Below are 20,803 nucleotides of genomic sequence, written 5' to 3'. Positions count from 1 at the left end.
GTGTCCAAAATGCATGTATAGGTGTGTATGTTTGTGTTGTTGGCTGCTATCTCCACATGTGGGTGAGTTTCTCCTGTGCGGTGTCTTCTCCCCCATGTGAATTAGTTTGTGTTTATTTAAAAATTGATAACTGATTAAAAACCTTCAAACACACAGCACACTTGTATGGGTTGTCCCCAATGTGAATGTGTCTGTGTTGATTTAAGGCTACTGGACGACTAAAAACCTGAGAACACACAGAACACTTCTACGGTTTCTCCCCCGTGTGAATTCGTTTGTGTCTATTTAAGCTTGATGAATGACGAAAAACCTTTGAACACATAGCACACTTGTATGGCTGCTCCCCCGTGTGAATTAGGTTGTGTTTATTTAAATTTGATAACTGATTAAAAACCTTGAAACACACAGCACACTTGTATGGCTCCTCCCCCGCGTGAATTAGGTTGTGTCTATTTAAGTTTGATGAATGACGAAAAACCTTCGAACACACAGCACACTTGTATGGCTCCTCCCCCGCGTGAATTAGGTTGTGTCTATTTAAGTTTGATGAATGACGAAAAACCTTCGAACACACAGCACACTTGTATGGCTTCTCCCCCGTGTGAATTAGGTTGTGTTTATTTAAATTTGATAACTGATTAAAAACCTTCAAACACACAGCACACTTGTATGGCTTCTCCCCCATGTGAATTAGTTTGTGTTTATTTAAATTTGATAACTGATTAAAAACCTTCAAACACACAGCACACTTGTATGGCTTCTCCCCCGTGTGAATTAGGTTGTGGCGATTTAAGCTTGATGAATGACGAAAAACCTTTGAACACATAGCACACTTGTATGGCTTCTCCCCCGTGTGAATTAGGTTGTGGCGATTTAAGCTTGATGATTGACGAAAAACCTTCAAACACACAGCACACTTGTATGGCTGCTCCCCCGTGTGAATTAGGTTGTGTTTATTTAAGCTTGATGAATGACGAAAATATTCAGAACACACAGCACACTTGTATGGCTTCCCCCCAATGTGAATGTATCTGTGTTTATTTAAGGCTACTGGACGACCAAAAACCTGAGAACACACGGAACACTTGTATGGCTTCTCTCCCGGGTGAATTAGTTTGTGTGTATTTAAATTTGATAAATGATTAAAAACCTTCGAACACACAGCACACTTGTACGGCTTCTCCCCTGTGTGAATTCGGTTGTGGATATTTAAGCTTGATGAATGACGAAAAACCTTTGAACACACAGAACACTTGTATGGCTACTCCCCCGTGTGAATTCGTTTATGTATATTTAAATTTGATAACTGATTAAAAACCTTTGAACACACATAACACTTGTACAACTTCCCTCGTTGGTTGTTATCTTCATTCGCGGGTTTCAGCAGGTGCAACGCAGTCCTCCCACAACTTGATGTGCCCATCTCCATTTGATCCTTTTGACTTGATGCTGATAACCACAAAATCTTTACAACGCTTGTGCTGATTCTTCACAAATTTTGTCTCAATGTGGACGAGTGTGCAAAATCCTCAGGACACAATGAGCATGTGTTCAACTTCTCCCGAGTTTGTCCTTTGTGATGTTGAAATAAAACTGAAAAAGGAAAAACGAGAGAGAGAAAAAGAGAGAGAAAGAGAGAGAAAGAGAGAAAGAGAGAGAGAGGACAATTAGCATATTAAAAATCATTTACAAAAACCCTTTTTAATGAGCGATCATTCAAATTTCACCACCTCCCTACACCATAACAATGATACGTTACACGTCGTGAATAACTTTTGAAAAATATATTCCATTCACGAAACCTCCGTGGAGTTGATTATTTCCCTGGTGATGATTAAAGGGCATTTACCAATCAATTTCAGATTCCCAAACAGAGGCACCAAGACTTGCTCATAGAGCTTGAAGTTGTTGTCACGTAGCGTGCTTGACCGAGTCTTCATCGTGCCTAATTAGTCTGCGAATAAAGATAGGCCGAGGTGCTTGTCTCTTCACACCCTCTTCAACCTTTTGGAAGATTAGACACTCCGGAATAGTGCAGATATACAAAAAGATACAGATGTACATCTCCTGAATGTTGTTATGCATTCCAGAGGGGCATTACATGACAGCTAAATATGACGGATATCAATCTATTCCAATTAAAATAAATAACTCAATGCGATCATTAAACACAAGGCATGTTAATTTTCTGTGCTCAATTTTGAGAAAGAGATAATATTGGCTCTTTTAGAAACAGAAAGAGACAATATTGTCTTTTACAATATGTCGTCACTCGGAGGCAAAAGGTCAGAAACGTTCTCTTCTCTTCGCATCAGAGCTTGCAGGATCATGCGGCAGAATTTGCCAGGCACCACAAATAAGTCATGTTGCACTCCAGCTTAAATAATGGTTTTGCAAGTGCACCACAAGATAATATGTTACAGGATTTAGATAAAAGCAACAAAATGATACCGTGAAAGGTTGGATCCTGTCTTTACAGACTACTGAGCGCGATGAGGAAGGGTGCAGTATGCATCCTTCTGGTAGATTATGGAACTACCCAGACTCTTCCTGGAGCTGGCCGTCCGACCAAACTGAGCAACTGGGCAAGAAGGACCTTTATCAGGGAATGGGCGAAACCCCCAAATCCTGATGTGCAGAGCTGATAGAGAAATACCCAAGAAGACACAAACCTGTAATCGCTGCCAGTGGAGCGTCTACAAATTATTGACGCAGGGGGTTGAATACCGTTACGTTTGTGGGGGTAGGTGACGAATTGCCATAATGGAGTTAGGATCGTATAGGTTTTAGTAGGAGCAATGGAGCATGGAGGCGAAGAAGAAGAACCTTGATCTCATAAGTAGGGAACCTGTCAGGTGAAGAGTGTTTGCATGTCTCCATAAGGGGCGTGGTTCTTGTGTTAACTAGACAGGGCTTAAGATTAATTCCCCAGTGTGGAATTGACCGTTGTGATTTTTCACGTTTTTTTTTTGTTTTTTTTTTACATTCATTCAGCCGGCCGTGCAATGGGCTCCATTAGTCACAACACCGACAAGCCGACGGAACCCAGCACATTTGCCGATTGGGCTTAGCCCACGCCACAACCACAGACGTAATCCCTCTCACTCTCCCCCTCTGTCTGGTGCTGGCATCGTGACGGTCGGTCGCGTTTTTCGTGTCCACCGTGGAGGGAACATTCGGAGCTTTATTGAGCCTATACCACGTTGGGGGCAGGGGGGGGGGTGAGGTGTTGTTAGACTCGGTGCTTCTCGAAAACCAGAAAAGAACAAAAAACAGAAAATTGTCTGAGCAGATCAGACACAAGATTGTAGCCAAGCATGGGCAATCTGAAGGCTAAAAGTCCATCTCCAGAGACCTTGATGTTCCTGTGTCCACCGTACACAATGTTATCAGGAATAGAGTAGCCAACCTCCCTGGACGTGACCGCAAGAGAAAACCTGATCGAAGATTGCAGCGAAGGATTGTTTCAATGTTGGAGAAAGCACCTATATCAACTGCCAAACAGATTCAAACTGACCTTCAGACACAAGGTACGACAGTGTCAACTCGCACCATTCGTCACCAACTCAATGAATGGAGACCCATGAAGACCCCACTGCTGCTGAGAGATTGACATAAGAAAGCCCGACTGGAGTTTTCCAAAACGAACCTGAACAAGCCTAAATCCTTCTGAGAGAATGTCATGTGGACAGATGAGATCAAATTAGAGCTTTCTGGTAAAGCACATCATCTCTATGTTAACAGAAAACAAAATGAAGCTTTCAAAGAAAACAACACCTTCCCTGCAGTCAAACATGGAGGAGGTTCAGTGATGTTTTGGGGTTGCTGTGCTGCCTCTGGCACTGGGTGCCTTGAATGTGTGCATGGCATCATGAAATCAGGAGATTACCAAGGCATTTTGGAGCACAATGTTCATCCCATTGTCAGAAAGCTGGGTCTCCAACGAAGGTCATGGGTCTTGCAGCAGGACTATGCCCCCAAAAATACTTCAAACAGCACCCAGGAATGGTTCAAGACAAAACGCTGGATTGTTTGTTCTCAAGTGGCCAGCAATGAGTCCAGATCTAAATCCCATTGAACACCTGTGGGGAAATCTGAAAACAGCAGTTGGGAGAAGACACCCTTCAAATCTGGGAGAACTGGAGCAGTTTGCACAAGAATAGTGGGACAAACTGCCAGTAGAGAGGTGTCGGAAGTGCTTGACTGCAGTTATTTTGTCCAAAGGTTGTGCTAAAATTTCTATTTTCTGATTTAAAGCGACAGATTAAGTTCTGAATCAAAAACAAATGTTCTGTAATATTAACAGTTAAATAAATAATAGTGGAGACCAAATAGTTTCGTCAATTTCAACATATTTTTCGAGAAAACTGTGAGTTATTTGAAAAAAAGTGCAAGGGTGCCAATATTTTTGAACACGAGTGGACCATTATATTCAAGAAAGAATATCGCACAGATCACTGACAAAGAAAGAGCAAGCGAAGGCCTATTATATTATTCATGTGATCATCTGTGAAAAAAATGCCTCCATAAACAGAAAATAAAAGATAAAAGAAACACAGATTCCTTCCATGTTGATCGATGTCAAGGTATACATTCTTTGCCCAAAGTAATTGGCACTTACCACCATGGTGTGGAACTTTCTGGATGTCAAAGCAAACGCCTCACCAACTGCTCGCACCTATACGGTTTTCCCACCTGGAAAACATGCAATTCACCAGATGATGCATCATGTCATGCAAAGCGTTAACCTAATGAAAATGTAACGGTTTAAAAAAAATAGGATTCTTTATGAAATGGCCTTCCTTTAAAATCTCATGCACAATCATACAGGTTATATGATCAAATATTAACATGCATTATCAAAACTGCATTTTGTACATACTTTACTTCGAATGACAAAGCAAATCTGTAATTGTGTTGAAAAAGTAAACTGACTTTACAACAAATCTTGCTTGATATCCATTACCAAGGAACCTCCTGGAAATCTCGTGTTAATGAAGGAAAAAAAGACTCGTCTCTCGAAAGCGTTTGTACTGAGACAGAGTTTCCTCATCCCCGTTTGTATTGTCTAATGTAATTTAAATATGAGATAAAAATGGAGGGGCAATGCACCGGTAAAGGGTAGCTATGTCTCTCTCTCTCTCTGATGTGCTATGCTCTTCCAAACTTCCAAAACAAGTTCGTGAGCAAATATTACACTGGGTGGTTTGCAATCGTCTTCCAATCGTTAGTTATGGCAGGAATTTGGATGATTTTAACCCTTGAATGTAGTGATTGGGCCTCGGAGGCCCACAAGGTATTTTTGTTGCAAAAACTATGCTGTTCAATTTTTTTTTGGAATGAGCCTCATTTTCACCGACTTTCATGTTGTTACACAAAATTCAGTGACATAGGAAAAAAAATTCATTCAGGCTCGTGGGAAAATCTTCAGTCTTCACTTATAACCCGAAAATCTGACCCGATTGCAGGCCTGAGGCATTCGAGGCCCCACATAAATGTTGTTGTACTACTATGTTATATCATTATTTTCTTGATATGAGCCTCATTATATGCTCCAATAACTTTGTTACAAATAATTCAGTGACAAAAATATGAAAATTAAAAAACTTTACACTAATACATTTGTGGGGCCTCCCCCCAATGGCAGCATAGTTGTAGGATTTTTGACAGTTGTGGACATATACATTCTAAATAAAAGGATTTGTGAATCATATTTTTGGAGCAAATACTTCTCCATGAGCCTCAACTTTTTAGAGAAAAAAAGTTGAAAAACCAAGACAAAAAATATTTTTTCCAGAAAAACCCAACAATGATTCATTACGTGTGTGGGATTCTTCCAACTAATAGGATTAATGATTCACATTTCTGAGCAAATACACATCTGAGCATCGACTTGGATTGAAAAAGGATATGAAAAAAAAATCTATTAAAAAAATTCATGAATTAAAAAAAACATCACACGAATACATCCGTTGGGCCTCCGAGACCCAATGGCTGCATTTATGCAGGATTTTTGATGCCTGCATCTAAGAATTAAGAAGTACACACCTGCGTGTTTCGAATTTGTTCAGGATGCTGGCGATGAGTCGCCTGCATGGACGTCGCATAAATTGGTGAATCACCCTGAGTGTGAAACAACTCGTGTCCATCACCAACAGGTATACATACCACCACGTGATTGAGAGAGTCTGGTTTAGAGCACCAAGACCTACGAGCTGTGAATGCACGTCGAACAATGGATGAACGGACTGCACCTGTACTTGTTAGTCCCCTTCCGGTGCAAACCGGAGAGGACTATAGGTTTGCACTCCGTCCCTCCGTCTGTCAGTCCGGAACGCAAAGAACAGTTTTCCGGACTTTTTTTCGAAACGCTTAATGCCCATGATTTAAAACTTGGTACGTGGTTTCCTCATGATATGTTAGAGATCAAGTTCGAACTTCACGACGTTTCGATCATTTTTGACAAAGTTATGGCACTTTGAACTTTGGTAATCTCCCCAACGGTTTTTCCGGACGACAAACTGCCGGCAGGGGACGTGAATTGCAGCGCAATACTCACAATGCTTGTTTAACTTTGGTTACTTTACACGACGACGTTTACTTATTAATACAGCCGTAAACTTTTACTCGAATGACGGAATGTCGGTGTTAAACGTTTGCGGTAAAGATGCAATTTACAACATAAAACGAAAGAGAACTCTTCAATGTGAAGATAAAACTCGAACTTCTTGCGCGAATCGTGGGCGATGAAAATGGAGGCAAAAACTTTGTTTGAAAAAGTTTTCAAAGTCAGCCCGTGCGCTCCGTCGCGAAAAGAACAAGAACGGCACTTAGTAGAGGGCATAACCATATCAGTCCATATCATATCATAACCATATCATATCACAACCTCCACCTGGTTGGCCATATCACTCGGTGGTGAAGAATCACTTAAAAAATTAAATAATTCTAATATCGGAATCCATATTGAAGATCTTCACCAAAATCGAATCTTTTTGTCCTTGTCACACGCATGACATGTCCACCAAGTTTCGTCCAAATCCGTCCACAACTTCTTGAGATATCCTGCTCTGTATCATTTTAGTCCTATTTTCCAATGGTCGTCTCTCGCTTAATTTTTTTCAGTTAAAAAATTCTAGTATCCGGATGCGAATCCAGATCTTCACCAAAATGTAATCATTTCGTCCTTATCGCATACACTAACTCTGCCAAATTTCGTCCGAATCCGTCCACAACTTTTTGAGATATTTCGTTCACAAACGGACAACCAGGGGTGAAAACAAAACCTCCATCAACCTTTGGTGGCGCAGGTAACAAACGGAAAAAGAAAGAACATCCGACTCGAAAGTTTTCTCAACAAACTCTACGGTTCTCGCAATATTTTGTGATTATTGGATCTCATTGACATACTTGTTAACCGAAGCTTTGTATCTCGGAGAGCGTGTCCACCGCGACAGCAAGAGGAGGCAATGGATCCTCGGCGATGTGAAGTTACATCGGACTCGACGAGCACAACAGGAGAATGAGCCCGGGATGGTCCTGGTTTTATAACAAATTCCTAAATCCCGATTACAATCAGGTACAATTACACTTAATGTTGAGCAATCAACACGTGATTAAGTGTTCTTATTGAAATGTAAAGAAATCAATAATCGATGACAACACCTTTTTACATGAAACATTATCTTCAAAGAAACTTTACTGTGTGCACAGATTACATGATATAAATATTTAATTGCCTCATGAAAGCAAGAGCAAAGGCACGTGATGGATGACGCATCACGAGATGGGGGAGGTGCTGATGAACATTTGGAAGTTTCGTCAAAGATGGAAGTGTAAAAAATACGTTTTTGGTTTGAATTGTTCAGATCAATGTTTTGACGATGTTTTCAAACGATGCAGAAAAATATATTAAAAAATCGATGGAGGGAAACATCGAAAAGAAAGTTCCGTTTGTTCATTGCAGGAGAGTCCGAACTTTGAGATCGAAATGAATTCGCATGGAACATTTACCTGCCCTTCGTTTACCTGTCAATGAAGTTACATTCATTATAAAACATTGAATTCCGAGTCCCACGGACCGACTCGGAGAAAGGAACCATCTTGACCTCACATTATCCATGTCCCAGAGAGCTGCGAACAGTCCAACAGTTGAACATAAACAAGAATCTTCCTCTTCAAGTTCCTGATTATGAAACACAGATAGTTCGGCTGTTTCATTCATGACATTCCTCTTTACATTATAAATGAATATTTCCGCAAATTCAACTCACAGGGAATATTTTGTGACTTGAATTCGTGTCATTGTGAAATTTCCCATCCTCTCGGTACGTAATTAATCGACAGGGTTAACTTCTTCCATACCCGAAACAACACTGAGGAGCTGAATAAATTCATCATCATATATTCTATTGTGTGAACTATAAGGTCGGAAGTATCAATACCTGAACCCGTTTACGATAAGGGAATTCTTATCAACATTCCCAACTCGCATCAAACTTTTCTCCACTTCATTTCACCCTTGACAGTTTATCCGGAAAACGAGAAACTCGATACAAGCGCCGAACAAATGATAAATCGGTTCAAACGCGACAACATCCGCGTCTCGTCCAGCTCGGAGCCGCAGGGAGCGGCACACGTCGGGTGTGGGGGGTGAGGGGTAGAGGGGGGATGGTGAGAAGTTAGAGCAGAGGGAATGGTGAGAGGTTAGAGCAGAGGGAATGGTGAGAGGTTAGAGAAGAGGGAATGGTGAGAGGTTAGAGCAGAAGGGATGGTGAGAGGTTAGAGCAGAGGGAATGGTGAGAGGTTAGAGCACAGGGAATGGTGAGAGGTTAGAGCAGAGGGAATGGTGAGAGGTTAGAACAGAGGGAATGGTGAGAGGTTAGAGCAGAGGGAATGGTGAGAGGTGAGAGCAGAGGGAATGGTGAGAGGTTAGAGCAGAGGGAATGGTGAGAGGTTAGAGCAGAGGGAATGGTGAGAGGTTAGAGCAGAGGGAATGGTGAGAGGTTAAGGCAGAGGGGATGGTGAGGGGTTCGGGCAGAGGAGATGGTGAGAGGTTAGGGCAGAGGGGATGGTGAGAGGTTAGGGCAGAGGGGATGGTGAGAGGTTAGGGCAGAGGGGATGGTGAGAGGTTAGGGCAGAGGGGATGGTGAGAGGTTAGGGCAGAAAGGATGGTGAGAGGTTAGGGCAGAGGGGATGGTGAGAGGTTAGGGCAGAGGGGATGGTGAGAGGTTAGGGCAGAGGGGATGGTGAGAGGTTAGGGCAGAGGGGATGGTGAGAGGTTAGGGCAGAGAGGATGGTGAGAGGTTCGGGCAGAGGGGATGGTGAGAGGTTAGGGCAGAGGGGATGGTGAGAGGTTAGGGCAGAGGGGATGGTGAGAGGTTAGGGCAGAGGGGATGGTGAGAAGTTAGGGCAGAGGGGATGGTGAGAGGTTAGGGCAGAGGGGATGGTGAGGGGTTCGGGCAGAGGAGATGGTGAGAGGTTAGGGCAGAGGGGATGGTGAGAGGTTAGGGCAGAGGGAATGGTGAGAGGTTAGGGCAGAGGGGATGGTGAGAGGTTAGGGCAGAGGGGATGGTGAGGGGTTCGGGCAGAGGAGATGGTGAGAGGTTAGGGCAGAGGAGAGGGTGAGAGGTTAGGGCAGAGGGGATGGTGAGATGTTAGGGCAGAGGGGATGGTGAGAGGTTAGGGCAGAGGGGATGGTGAGAGGTTAGGGCAGAGGGGATGGTGAGAGGTTAGGGCAGAGGGGATGGTGAGAGGTTAGGGCAGAGGGGATGGTGAGGGGTTCAGGCAGAGGAGATGGTGAGAGGTTGGTGTTGAGGGGCTGGTGAGGGGTTAGGGCAGAGGAGATGGTGAGAGGGTAGGGCAGAGGGGATGGTGAGGGGTTAGGGCAGAGGGGATGGTGAGAGGTTAGACGTCTTGATCTCAGCTCTCTCCAGCTCACGGTGTTTCCCAGCATTCGGACAGTCCGGGTTGTCGATTAGGCCACACATCTCTAGGATCTTCTCAAAGTACTGAGTACGGGTTGACGTCGTACGGCACCATCTTTGGAAGGCACCGGACATGGAGAAGAGCTCCACGAATCCACCTGGAGAGATAAATAATGGAGTGATAGAAAATATTTTAACACTAACTTTCATCGAAAACACCAAAGTAGTTATAGTATTTCCCTACCCGCTGACTTGGCGAACTTCATGAAGGTCTCCTCCATCGTCTTGTCCACCAGGCTGAGAGCACCAGGAATGAGAGACCGTGCCACCGCGATGCCACACTTCTTCAGCAGCTGCTTGGCTCCATGATGAGACTGATTGATATTTGTCAGGAACTCCTCCAGCCACAACAAGTACCTGTGGAGGGATAGAAAAGATGTAAGTAACTATTTCATCACGACTACAAATCAGATAATGACATCATTTCTTCTAGTTTACTCACCATACTAAATTTAAGATGCACATTTTAGGCTGAAATGACATTTACCTGGAGTAGTTTGGCCCATCATATGCAAAGAATAGGTCTGCCATATCCCTGTTGCACTTGTGGAAGAGGGCCAAGTGTTTGTCTTCACAGAATACTGCAACATTAGGATCAGACGGGTATGGTCTATCACGCTGAGCCAGAATGTAGTGGTCTTGCCGAGGTGGCCGGCACGCACCTTGTCTTCATAGGCCACATACTTCTCGAGGATGGTGAGAGTGGGAGGGTCCTGCAAAGTCAGGTCGAGGGTCTCGCGACTACATGTCTGCATGAGATTGAGCAGGGTCTCGGGGTTAGTGACCTCAACTTTCTCCTCCTCCATGAATCTCTCAATTAACAACCGTTTCATGGTTTCACTGACTGTTTTGAGACAGAACAGGGCTTTGGTGTATGGCCTCCCACTCAGCACACTATTCAGGCAGCCACTTGTGACGAGTCCAGCCTCAATGAGGATTTCAGAGTAGCCGGAGCCCCTGCATTTGTGACCAGTCACCATACTCATGTAATTCATCCCGGTGTGGAATGGCCAATTGACATTGACATGAAAAAATGACATTGCTTACCGCTTCTGTGGCTTGACCTGTCGTGCAAGAGGAGAACATTATTGGCAAAAGTTTTCTTCTTATTTTCATTTATTTAATTAATAGTGTGTTATATTGTCTTATTTAACCCTAATTACTCACAAGTATTATCATTTCCAGTATGCATGGGCATCTTATAGTTTGGTACATTTGAAGTATAAAATGAAATCAAAAAGTAAACCACTTTATGACTGGTCTTGTCTCAAAAAGAACACACAGATTAGTGTCGCCTTTTTACTTTGTTTGAAAAACAGATTTTCTGCTCTTCAAGAACAAAATACAACAAACTCGCCGAATAAAACATTTGCCAATTTTGAGACACGCTGCAGAGAGTCTGCTTCTGGTACCATTCCTTTGAAACCAAGGAGGAAAAGTCGGATCCCATGGGAAACAGAGGAAATATGCCAGAAATGCAAAGAGCAACACAAAATGGCAGAAATTAAAAACTCTGCACCTTCAATGGAAAACATCAGGAATTACAACAAAGCACGAACTGCACTTACCGATTCCTATGAGAGAGAACAGATTGACTATCTTCAGAGAAAAATTGATAGGATAAATAATGCTACGAGTAACAAGCAATCTGCTGTGGCCTGGAAAACTGTAAACGAGATAAGCGGACGGAAATGCGTAAACAAATCCAAACTAAAAGCATCCAGCCAAGAAGAAAGATTGAAACTCTGGCAAGAGCATTTCCAAAGCTTATTAGGGAAGCCACCTACAATCAAGGATGAAGTAATAACTCCTGTGATTTCAGATGAACTCGACACCAAAAAAGGTCCCTTCACCATAGATGAAGTCCATAAAGCTCTTAAAAACATTCAAAACGGGAAAGCCTGTGGTCTCGATGACATTCCAGCCGAGATTTGGAAACTAGGTGAATTCGATGAGATTTTACTGAATTTGTGTAATGCTGTATACCATCAAAATCCAATAGATAGATGGACAGAAGGATGTATATTGCCTTTCCAGAAAAAAGGCGACCTAGGGCTTACAAAAAACTATCGAGGAATCACTCTAACACCAATAGCGGCCAAAATATACAACCTGATGTTATTAAACAGAATCAGGCCGCGTATAGAACCAGTTCTGCGAAAAAATCAAAATGGCTTTCGTACTAGTAGATCGACCTCCGGGCAAATCCTTACTATTAGACGTCTTCTTGAAGGCGTTAAAGATAAAAAATCTTCCTGCTGTTTTCCTATTTATTGATTTCTCGAAAGCTTTCGACTCCATCCATCGAGGTAAGATGAAGGAGATACTGCTAGCATTCGGGATACCTCAGGAGACAGTTAATGCCATCATGATGCTGTATAAGAACTCGCATGCAATAGTCCGATCACCTGATGGTGATACAGACTGTTTTGACATCATGGCAGGACTTTTACAGGGTGATACCCTCGCTCCCTACTTATTCATAATATGTCTCGATTATGTGCTATGCAAAGCAATAGACACCGACAATGAACTTGGATTTACCCTAAGTAAACGGAAAAGTTGGCGATACCCATCGAAGAAGATTACAGATGCAGATTATGCAGATGATCTTGCGGTTCTAGCAGTCTATAACAAGGATGCAGCGACACTACTACACAAGATTGAAGAAGTAGCCAGCCAAATTGGTCTCTACATAAATGTCTCGAAGACAGAGTACATCAGTCTTAATCAAGATCAAGTCGTAGACATAAAATCACTCACTGGTGAAAACATCAAAAAGGTTGACGAATTCACATACCTGGGAAGCAACATCGCCTCCACAAAAAGAGATGTCGTCATCAGACTTGGAAAGGCTTGGGGAGCTTTAAACAGTCTAGACAAGATTTGGAAATCTGCGCTTCCAATAGAGCTGAAACGAAACTTCTTTAGAGCAGCTGTTGAATCAGTTCTTGTATATGGGGCAATTACATGGACCTTGACATCATCACTAGAAAAGGCCCTGGATGGTGCATACACTCGCATGCTCAGAGCAGCCCTAACATCTCATGGAAGGAGCACCCCACAAAATATGAATTGTATGCAAAAATCTCACCAATCAGTGTAACCATACGTCAACGTAGATTAAAATCTGCTGGGCACTGCTGGAGAAACAAAGATGAGCTCGCAAGCGATGTTTTACTTTGGTTACCAACTCACGGCAAACAGGCACCAGGGAGACCTGCGAAAACATATATAGATCAGCTTACAAATGATACTGGGTGTCTGGTTAGCGAACTACCGAATGCCATGAGTGACAGAGATGAATGGAAGAAACGTGTCATGGAATGCCGAGCTAGCTCGACGCAGTAAGTAAGTAAGTAAGTAAGTAAGTAAGTAAGTATATTTGAAGTTAGATGTCTGGCAAGATTTGGAGTGAAATTTTACTGATTTTTTGCATACTCTTCGAGTTTTATTGTATTAAACTTGTATAAATCATGAAAATAACCATCTTAAACGATTCCTCAGGCCAGAATTAGCCGGAAAAATGGGTTCATTTGCCTCTGTATGATGTCCAGTTCAAAAGTTATACCAATTAGCGATTTTCATCGGAAATCTAGGATGGCCCCAAAGATGGCAGCCAACGGACCCCATGGGACAATATTTCGTTTGGGAACATGAAAATTCGTTTATTAGACACCTTGAGGATTCCAAAAGTGTAAGTTAGACAAGTCAGGAGATGACGATGGTTCACGAGCGAGCGGTATTCAATGACAAAGGTCAACACCGACATTGAAAATATATAAATAGGAATGTATAATCAGTTATGAGGTTAGTTAGCTGCACAATACCGAAAATTAGGTTCGATTCAGACAACTCTGAAAATTTGACCTTTGTGACCTTTAAATTTCAATGGTCGAAGATTATGAAATTTGTTGGAAAACTTGTATTTCATGATGTTTGTGATAATATAAGATCATGTACGACATTTCACCATCAGGAAGCGCACAATGTAATAAAACCATCAAAAATCGACTTTTCTAAATTTCGTGACCTTGTGACCTTGACCTTGGGGCGAAAGTGAAAAATCGAGCTCCGTGGGGCTAGACACGTGACATTGGCCTAACCAAATATCGAAACCCCTGTCACATTCCACCAAACCCCTCGGAGAAGATGTAGCTTGAACTCGATTACCCCCTCAGCTTAAAAAGACATCTTTTTCGGGCGTGGCTTCGCCCACAATGGGCGCCATACGTCCACTCTTGGCAGGACAAAACTAGCACATGATATCAACCTCCCAGCCAAGTTTCATCAAGACCGGATCATATCATCGGGTCGTTATGCTGTGGACAGATAGACAGACACACAGACACACACACATGACGAATATAGTGGTAACTCTGTTTGATAACTCGTGAACCAAAAATATATCAACGAGGTGCATGGGGACCCCTTCTTCCTTCTCAACGAATTGATGAACCATCTCTGCTCTGGTCGCACAAGTGACGTCACAGTCATGATTCACAGGTTCATTACCAGACCTTGCAGATGGTTCGCTGTTCCCACTCACTGTGGCTTCAGAACTTGTTTTGGCCCGAATATTGATGGGGCACCGCATCACACGCCAGGAGCTCCTGAATGAGAATTCGGTTGCGTCGGAGTGTTTGACCATTTGCTGATGCGAGCAAATATGACCGTGGCTCTTCACACATGGAGAGAACCGTGGCTGGCTCCCAACAATGGGTGTTGTGGTTCTGTGGAGAGAACCGTGGCCGGCTCCCAACAATGGGTGTTGTGGTTCTGTGGAGAGAACCGTGGCCGGCTCCCAACAATGGGTGTTGTGGTTCTGTGGAGAGAACCGTGGCCGGCTCCCAACAATGGGTGTTGTGGTTCTGTGGAGAGAACCGTGGCCGGCTCCCAACAATGGGTGTTGTGGTTCTGTGGAGAGAACCGTGGCCGGCTCCCAACAATGGGTGTTGTGGTTCTGTGGAGAGAACCGTGGCCGGCTCCCAACAATGGGTGTTGTGGTTCTGTGGAGAGAACCATGGCCGGCTCCCAACAATGGGTGTTGTGGTTCTGTGGAGAGAACCGTGGCCGGCTCCCAACAATGGGTGTTGTGGTTCTGAGGAGAGAACCTTGGCCGGCTCTCAACAATGGGTGTTGTGGTTCTGAACGCGAACTCACTGTCCAGGGTATAACCCCGACATTTCGTGTGTCCGAGAATGCCGATCGTGGTGGAGCCTTTGTAAGTAGCGGCGCCTCTCCAGCTCCTCATGGATGAAGTTGTCATCGTCGTGCACGTTGGTGATTCTGGTTGGTACCAGCGATTTGATTTTTCTGCCCCATCAGCAGTTGAGCAGGACTTGCCAAGCTGCAGCTCACCAGGGTGGACCTCCAAGCTAGCAGAGCCAGATGAAAATCGTTTTCCCACACTTTTTGATTTGCGGAGGATAGATTTCACTTTCTCGACTTGGCGCTCAATGAATCCATTAGATTTTTGGTATGTTGGGGATGAAGTGACCTGATCAAAATTCCATTTCCCAGCAAATGAACGAAATTATGCGCTGGTGAAATGAGGACCATTATCACTCATAAACGTATCAGGAATTCCGAACTCAGAAAAAATCTGTCCCAAGGTCGCAATAATCGTGCGACTGGGAGCAGACTTGGGCAGTTTGCGAACAATAGGAAATTTGGAATAATAATCTGCGATGACGAGCCACTGAGCTGCATCAAAATAGAACAGGTCACATCCGACTTTGCTCCATGGTCTGAGCGGAATGTCATGTTGCTGTCGTGGTTCAGGCAGTTGAGATTTCTGATGCCATTGGCAGGTAGGACAGCGTTCCACCAGCCGATCAATGTCCTTGTTAACGTTATACCAGTACATAGTGTCCTTCGCCAGCAGTTTATTTTACTCATGGCCAAAATGGCCTGAGTGGAGTTTCTGCAGAATGTCGTTTTCATACTCTGAGGTATAACGACTCTCTCTCCTTTAAGAATTATACCATTTTCAATTGACAGCTCATCCCGAAAACTCCAGTATTTCCTGAGAGCCTCTGGGAGGTCCTTCAGATGGTCTGGCCATCCACTGATAATAAAGTCTCGAAGTTAACTCAGGTCAGAATCACGAAGTGTTTGTTTCCTGTTGTTGCTGAGACAACTTCTCAGAAGAGAAACGGGCCAAGTCAACACGCAGGTCCAAGTCAATTGTCATTGTATTGAGTGGACTAGGAAGGCCGGATAGGCCATCGGCAAGCTGATTGTCTGCCCCAGGGTGGTCCTCCGTTGTAAAGTTATACCCTTGGAGTCTGACAAGCATTCGTTGCAATCTCGGTGGGGCAGCAATCAATGGCATGTCAATGATCATCAACAACGGTTTATGATCAGTGAGCACAATGAAACTCCGACCATACAGGCAGGTATGGAAACGTTTAATGCCAAACACAATGGCCAATAGCTCACCTTCAATGCAAACGTAACGTTGTTCAGTATCTGTTGGAGTTTTGCTTGTTTTGCTGTAAAAAGGGGAGCGGTCAACAAGATGGGGAGAGAAGGGGAGGAAGCACACAAACACAACATTTGAGAGCAGGGACATCGGGAGATGTGTGAGAGGGAGAGGGCCTGGGGGGAGGCAGGATAGGTATAAAACGCAAGGACACCAAGGACTTCCAGGAAAGAAGACAAAAGTCACCTCAAAAAAGTGGATTTGGGGTGAAATTAGCGGGGGTAGAAAAGATCAAGGTTTTGGATTGGGGAAGATAAGAGATGGTGGTGAACAGCCGTTTAACTTTGGAAACCTGCTAGCACAAAGGCTCCGATGCTCCGGATGCCTCTCCTCGCGACGCTCCCGTCCCGGGTGTCGCCACCGAGCAGCACAAACAGGTAGTAATATATATATATATATATATATATATATATATATATATATATATATATATATATATATATATATATATATATATATATATATATACAATTATACATATATATATATATATATATATATATATATATATATATATATATATATATATATATATATATATATATATATATATATATATATATATATATATATATATATATGTCAGGTAGCAGATTTGTTACTGCATAAGCTCTGTTATAAATGTCGTTTGACTGATGTGTTACTGCATAAGCTATGTTATAAATGCTGTTCGAAAATGTTATTTCATAGTTAATAAAAAGGTTTTCGCTTTGCCATAGTTTAAAATGAGAAAATACTCGCTTCATCTGTGCAGGACAGATGGCTTCGTTGTATACGTGTGTTCCTTGCAGGCTAGAAGCATAGTCGTAAACTCTCCCCTTTGATCCGCAGATGGCGCCTCGAGCCACGGGCAGGAAGGCGGATTATATATGTGTAAAATGTGAAACCTTACGTGGGATGCTTGGATTGTAGACATAAACCTTTTGATAAACTGTTAAAACATTAACTATATTTCGTATAATCACAGTGACGCTTGAGTTACGATAAATATGCTCTGGTTTTAAGTTTAAATGAGAAAGTGAGCTGAAAGATACATTCAACACCTGGAACTCATCCGAACGCCCTCATACATTTTATGGTCTTATCAGGACCAGGAATGCAATCCCCCTTCAGTGAGTTATATTTTCTGTCACCTCGGAGCCTTGAAACCACATCTGGTCCGGATCCTAACGGTGCGTGCTTCACTCCTCCAAGACGAAAGGACGGATGACGGTGGGGGGCTTGGCCCACTGGGGATGACGGTGGGAGGAACCTTTGCCAGTTCCTTTGTCCTCTCGGAGATTCTCTGATAAAGCATGTCCCTATATAACTGAACTGTGAATCGATGTGATTTTAGGAAGGTTGACATGGCATGATGGTCATTCGTGCTGTAGACGTCTCCGTTTTCCTCCAGATCTGTATAATTGGTATTTAATAAAGTTCGTCATTCTCAATCTGTTGGTGGACTTCTGTTACGATCAAGGCGTCCTCCCCACATTTTTATGGTGCCGTGACTCGGATTGCAGCAGACAGAGGACAAGAGAAGCGGACCCTGAACGACAGGAGGGAGGCTGCCTGAGGCCGGCGCCGGCACGCTGATTTGTTTTAAGGTGAGCATTGTCTTGTATTAAAGGGCTACTTTTCCAAATTCGAACCTCCCTCCCTCGAGCGGGCTCAGTCCGTTTCCTTGTCATCTGCCACTGCCTGCTCTCCGAACGAAAATTGTAAGTAAAGGCTATTTACCAGCCACAGAATCACGAGCCTTTGTTAAATTCACCAAGAGTAACGCTAAGGGTAGAATTTTCGCAGGATAACATTAAGAGTAACGCTAAGGGTAGAATTTGCGCAGGATATCAGTAAGGATAACGTTACAATTAGCAAGGAGGAGGGGGAAATGTGAGGTCGGACAGCCATAAGGCTGCGCCGGTGGCCAAGAACTTTCCAGGAAGGATCAGCCCAGAGCAATAAGATGGGAAGCAAGCTAACGAAAGAGGGGGAACCCCTCAAGGGAACCCCGGCATCTTTCATGTTTAAGAGGCATCATTTTGCCGCGGTAAGACCAGGAAAGGACTGGGCTGTTTTAACTAAAGATTTGAGTAATCCCTGGCCAGAGGAGGGATTGTTTGCACTTGACAAATTGGAAGTGCTGTACGGAGCTTTGGATAAGCTAGAGAAAGAAAGGAAACACTTCCCACCCGATTATTGGAAGGTGTATGGGTGGTGGGTAAAGGAAGGGATGAAGCGACTGGCGGCCTCAAGACAGGCTAGCTTGGCAGGGGAAGTACTGAAGCTTCAGGGCCAAAAGAAACAAGCAGACAAGGTCCAGGACAAAACAATTAGGGAGGTAGTTAAGCAAGCAAATCAGCGGCTAATGCCGCTCGTCCAAAGTCCGGACCAAGACCCCGCGGTAGGGGAGGTAGCTACCATGCCTCTACCCCCCCAAGCCCTGAGCCCTGTCCCCGGGCCACAGGCGCCACCTCTCCCACCCCCGCCCCTGTTTCCCCAGGGGTTAGACCCCCAGAGAACTAGACCAGCCGCCCCTCAGGTTCACCTTAGCCCGGGCAATCCATTTAGAGGACAAGAAGTTAGTGGGGCGGACAGCGGGTTCGCGGCCCCAGTAGGGCTAGGAGAACTGTACCCCTCATTGGAAGGGTTCACGGAATCGGAGAACCCACAGCCTACAATCGGGATGTGTCCCTTAAAAACCATAGGACTGAGAGCGGGGGCACCCATTAACATCAGGGTACCCTGGAGAGAATCAGATTTGGCGTCTATGCAGGAGCGGGTGAGAACCTTGCTGGCTGAACAGCCCGGTCAGATACCGGAATTTATGCATTTGTGGATACAAAATACAGGCGCAGATTGGCGGGACGTCTGCCACATGGGGAAGGCTGTATTGCCCGCGCGGGTGTGGGACCAGGCCAAAATACACGCACGCTGGCCAAATGTAGCACCAACCCCGGCCCAAACCGTGGCCCAGACCCTCGTCGATTGGAATGCCCTTGTCGACCTATTGTTGGCCGGGGTATACACCGCACTGATGCCAGCCGCGGGGCCAGATTGGAATAAAATATACGGCCTAAAACAGAAACATGGCGAAGCAGCCATCGATTGGAGAGAGAGGGTAGAAAGAGCAGTGTTAAAGTGGGGAGGACTGGGCCAGGTGCGGGCACAAGATCTCCCTCGCGCTGTAGTGAACAATTTTTTGGTAGAAGGGATGAGACCGGCAGTTAGGAAGTGCATTCAAACGGCTATGATAGGATGGAGGAACACCCCAACCGACCAATTAGTTGAAGCGGCCGAGCAATGTGGCGACGGCGACGATAAGAAGGCCGATGTAAAGGACGACATGTTGCAAATGCTTGTCCAGGAAAAACGGGCCCAACTCAACCAAAATAAGAAGGGAAATCGAGGCCAAGTACGGGCCCAGAATCGGAACACCAGGATAGAGCCCAATGAAGAGTGGGGCCGCGATAACGAAAACGAAAATGCGTTCGATGACAACGACAGTGGACGAGTCGACATGCGGACACAAGGGCCCCCTCCCCAAAATTGGAACCCACAAGGGCCCCCTCCCCAAAATTGGAACCCACAAGGGCCCCCTCCCCAAAACTGGAACATGCAGGGGCCCCCTCCACAGCCGCAGAGCTGGGCCGTGCAAACACCCCCTCCGCAGACCTGGGCAGTACAAACGCCCCCTCCCCAGAACGGGTATCCACAGGGACCCCCTCCCCAAAACGATGGGCCTCCCCCAAGTTATTGGGCCCCAAGCGGAGCAAACGGGAATGGGCCGCCACAATGGGGACAGCGGAACCAACAGCCTGCGAGGCGTCCGACACAACAGGGTCCGCGCAATAACAACGGGTACCCCGCATCCACCGCTCCACAAGGGGCGTGCTTCCGCTGCGGACGGATGGGACATTGGAAACGTGATTGCCGGGGGCCCCGCCAGGGATACCCGCCACCGAGAAATCAAGTAGCCTATTGACGGGACGCCGGCGGGCCGCCCGTAGAATGCCCCCTCTTGACTATGACACCAACCGAGGAGCCGACCTTGACACTAGACGTGGATGGGCAACAGGTAGACTTTCTCGTCGATACGGGTGCGACTCGCAGTACTATTAACGAAGGGCAGCTACCATCCTTGCGCCCCACAGATAGGGACGTTCAGATAGTGGGAGTTTCAGGCTTGCCCCAAGCGCTCCCTATTTCAGAAGAGGTAAGAGTGGTGTGCGGCCCACTAGAGGCTAGACACGCTTTTTTGATGACTACCACCGCCCCGACTAACTTGTTGGGACGGGATCTACTTTGCCGTTTAGGCTGCCAAATTTCATGCACGGAGCAGGGAGGT

The 20,803-nt window shown here is 44.9% G+C and overlaps 1 pseudogene; it reads right to left on the bottom strand.

Moving 5' to 3' along the window:
* Positions 1-247: 247 nt before the first annotated feature.
* LOC144893405 (uncharacterized) lies at positions 248-10,981 on the bottom strand (annotated as a pseudogene).
* Positions 10,982-20,803: the final 9,822 nt, after the last annotated feature.

This window comes from Myxine glutinosa, chromosome 8, assembly GCF_964187855.1.
Source record: "Myxine glutinosa chromosome 8, kmMyxGlut1.1, whole genome shotgun sequence".
Classification (NCBI taxonomy): Eukaryota; Metazoa; Chordata; class Myxini; order Myxiniformes; family Myxinidae; genus Myxine; species Myxine glutinosa.
This window is presented reverse-complemented; position numbering and strand designations above follow the sequence as displayed.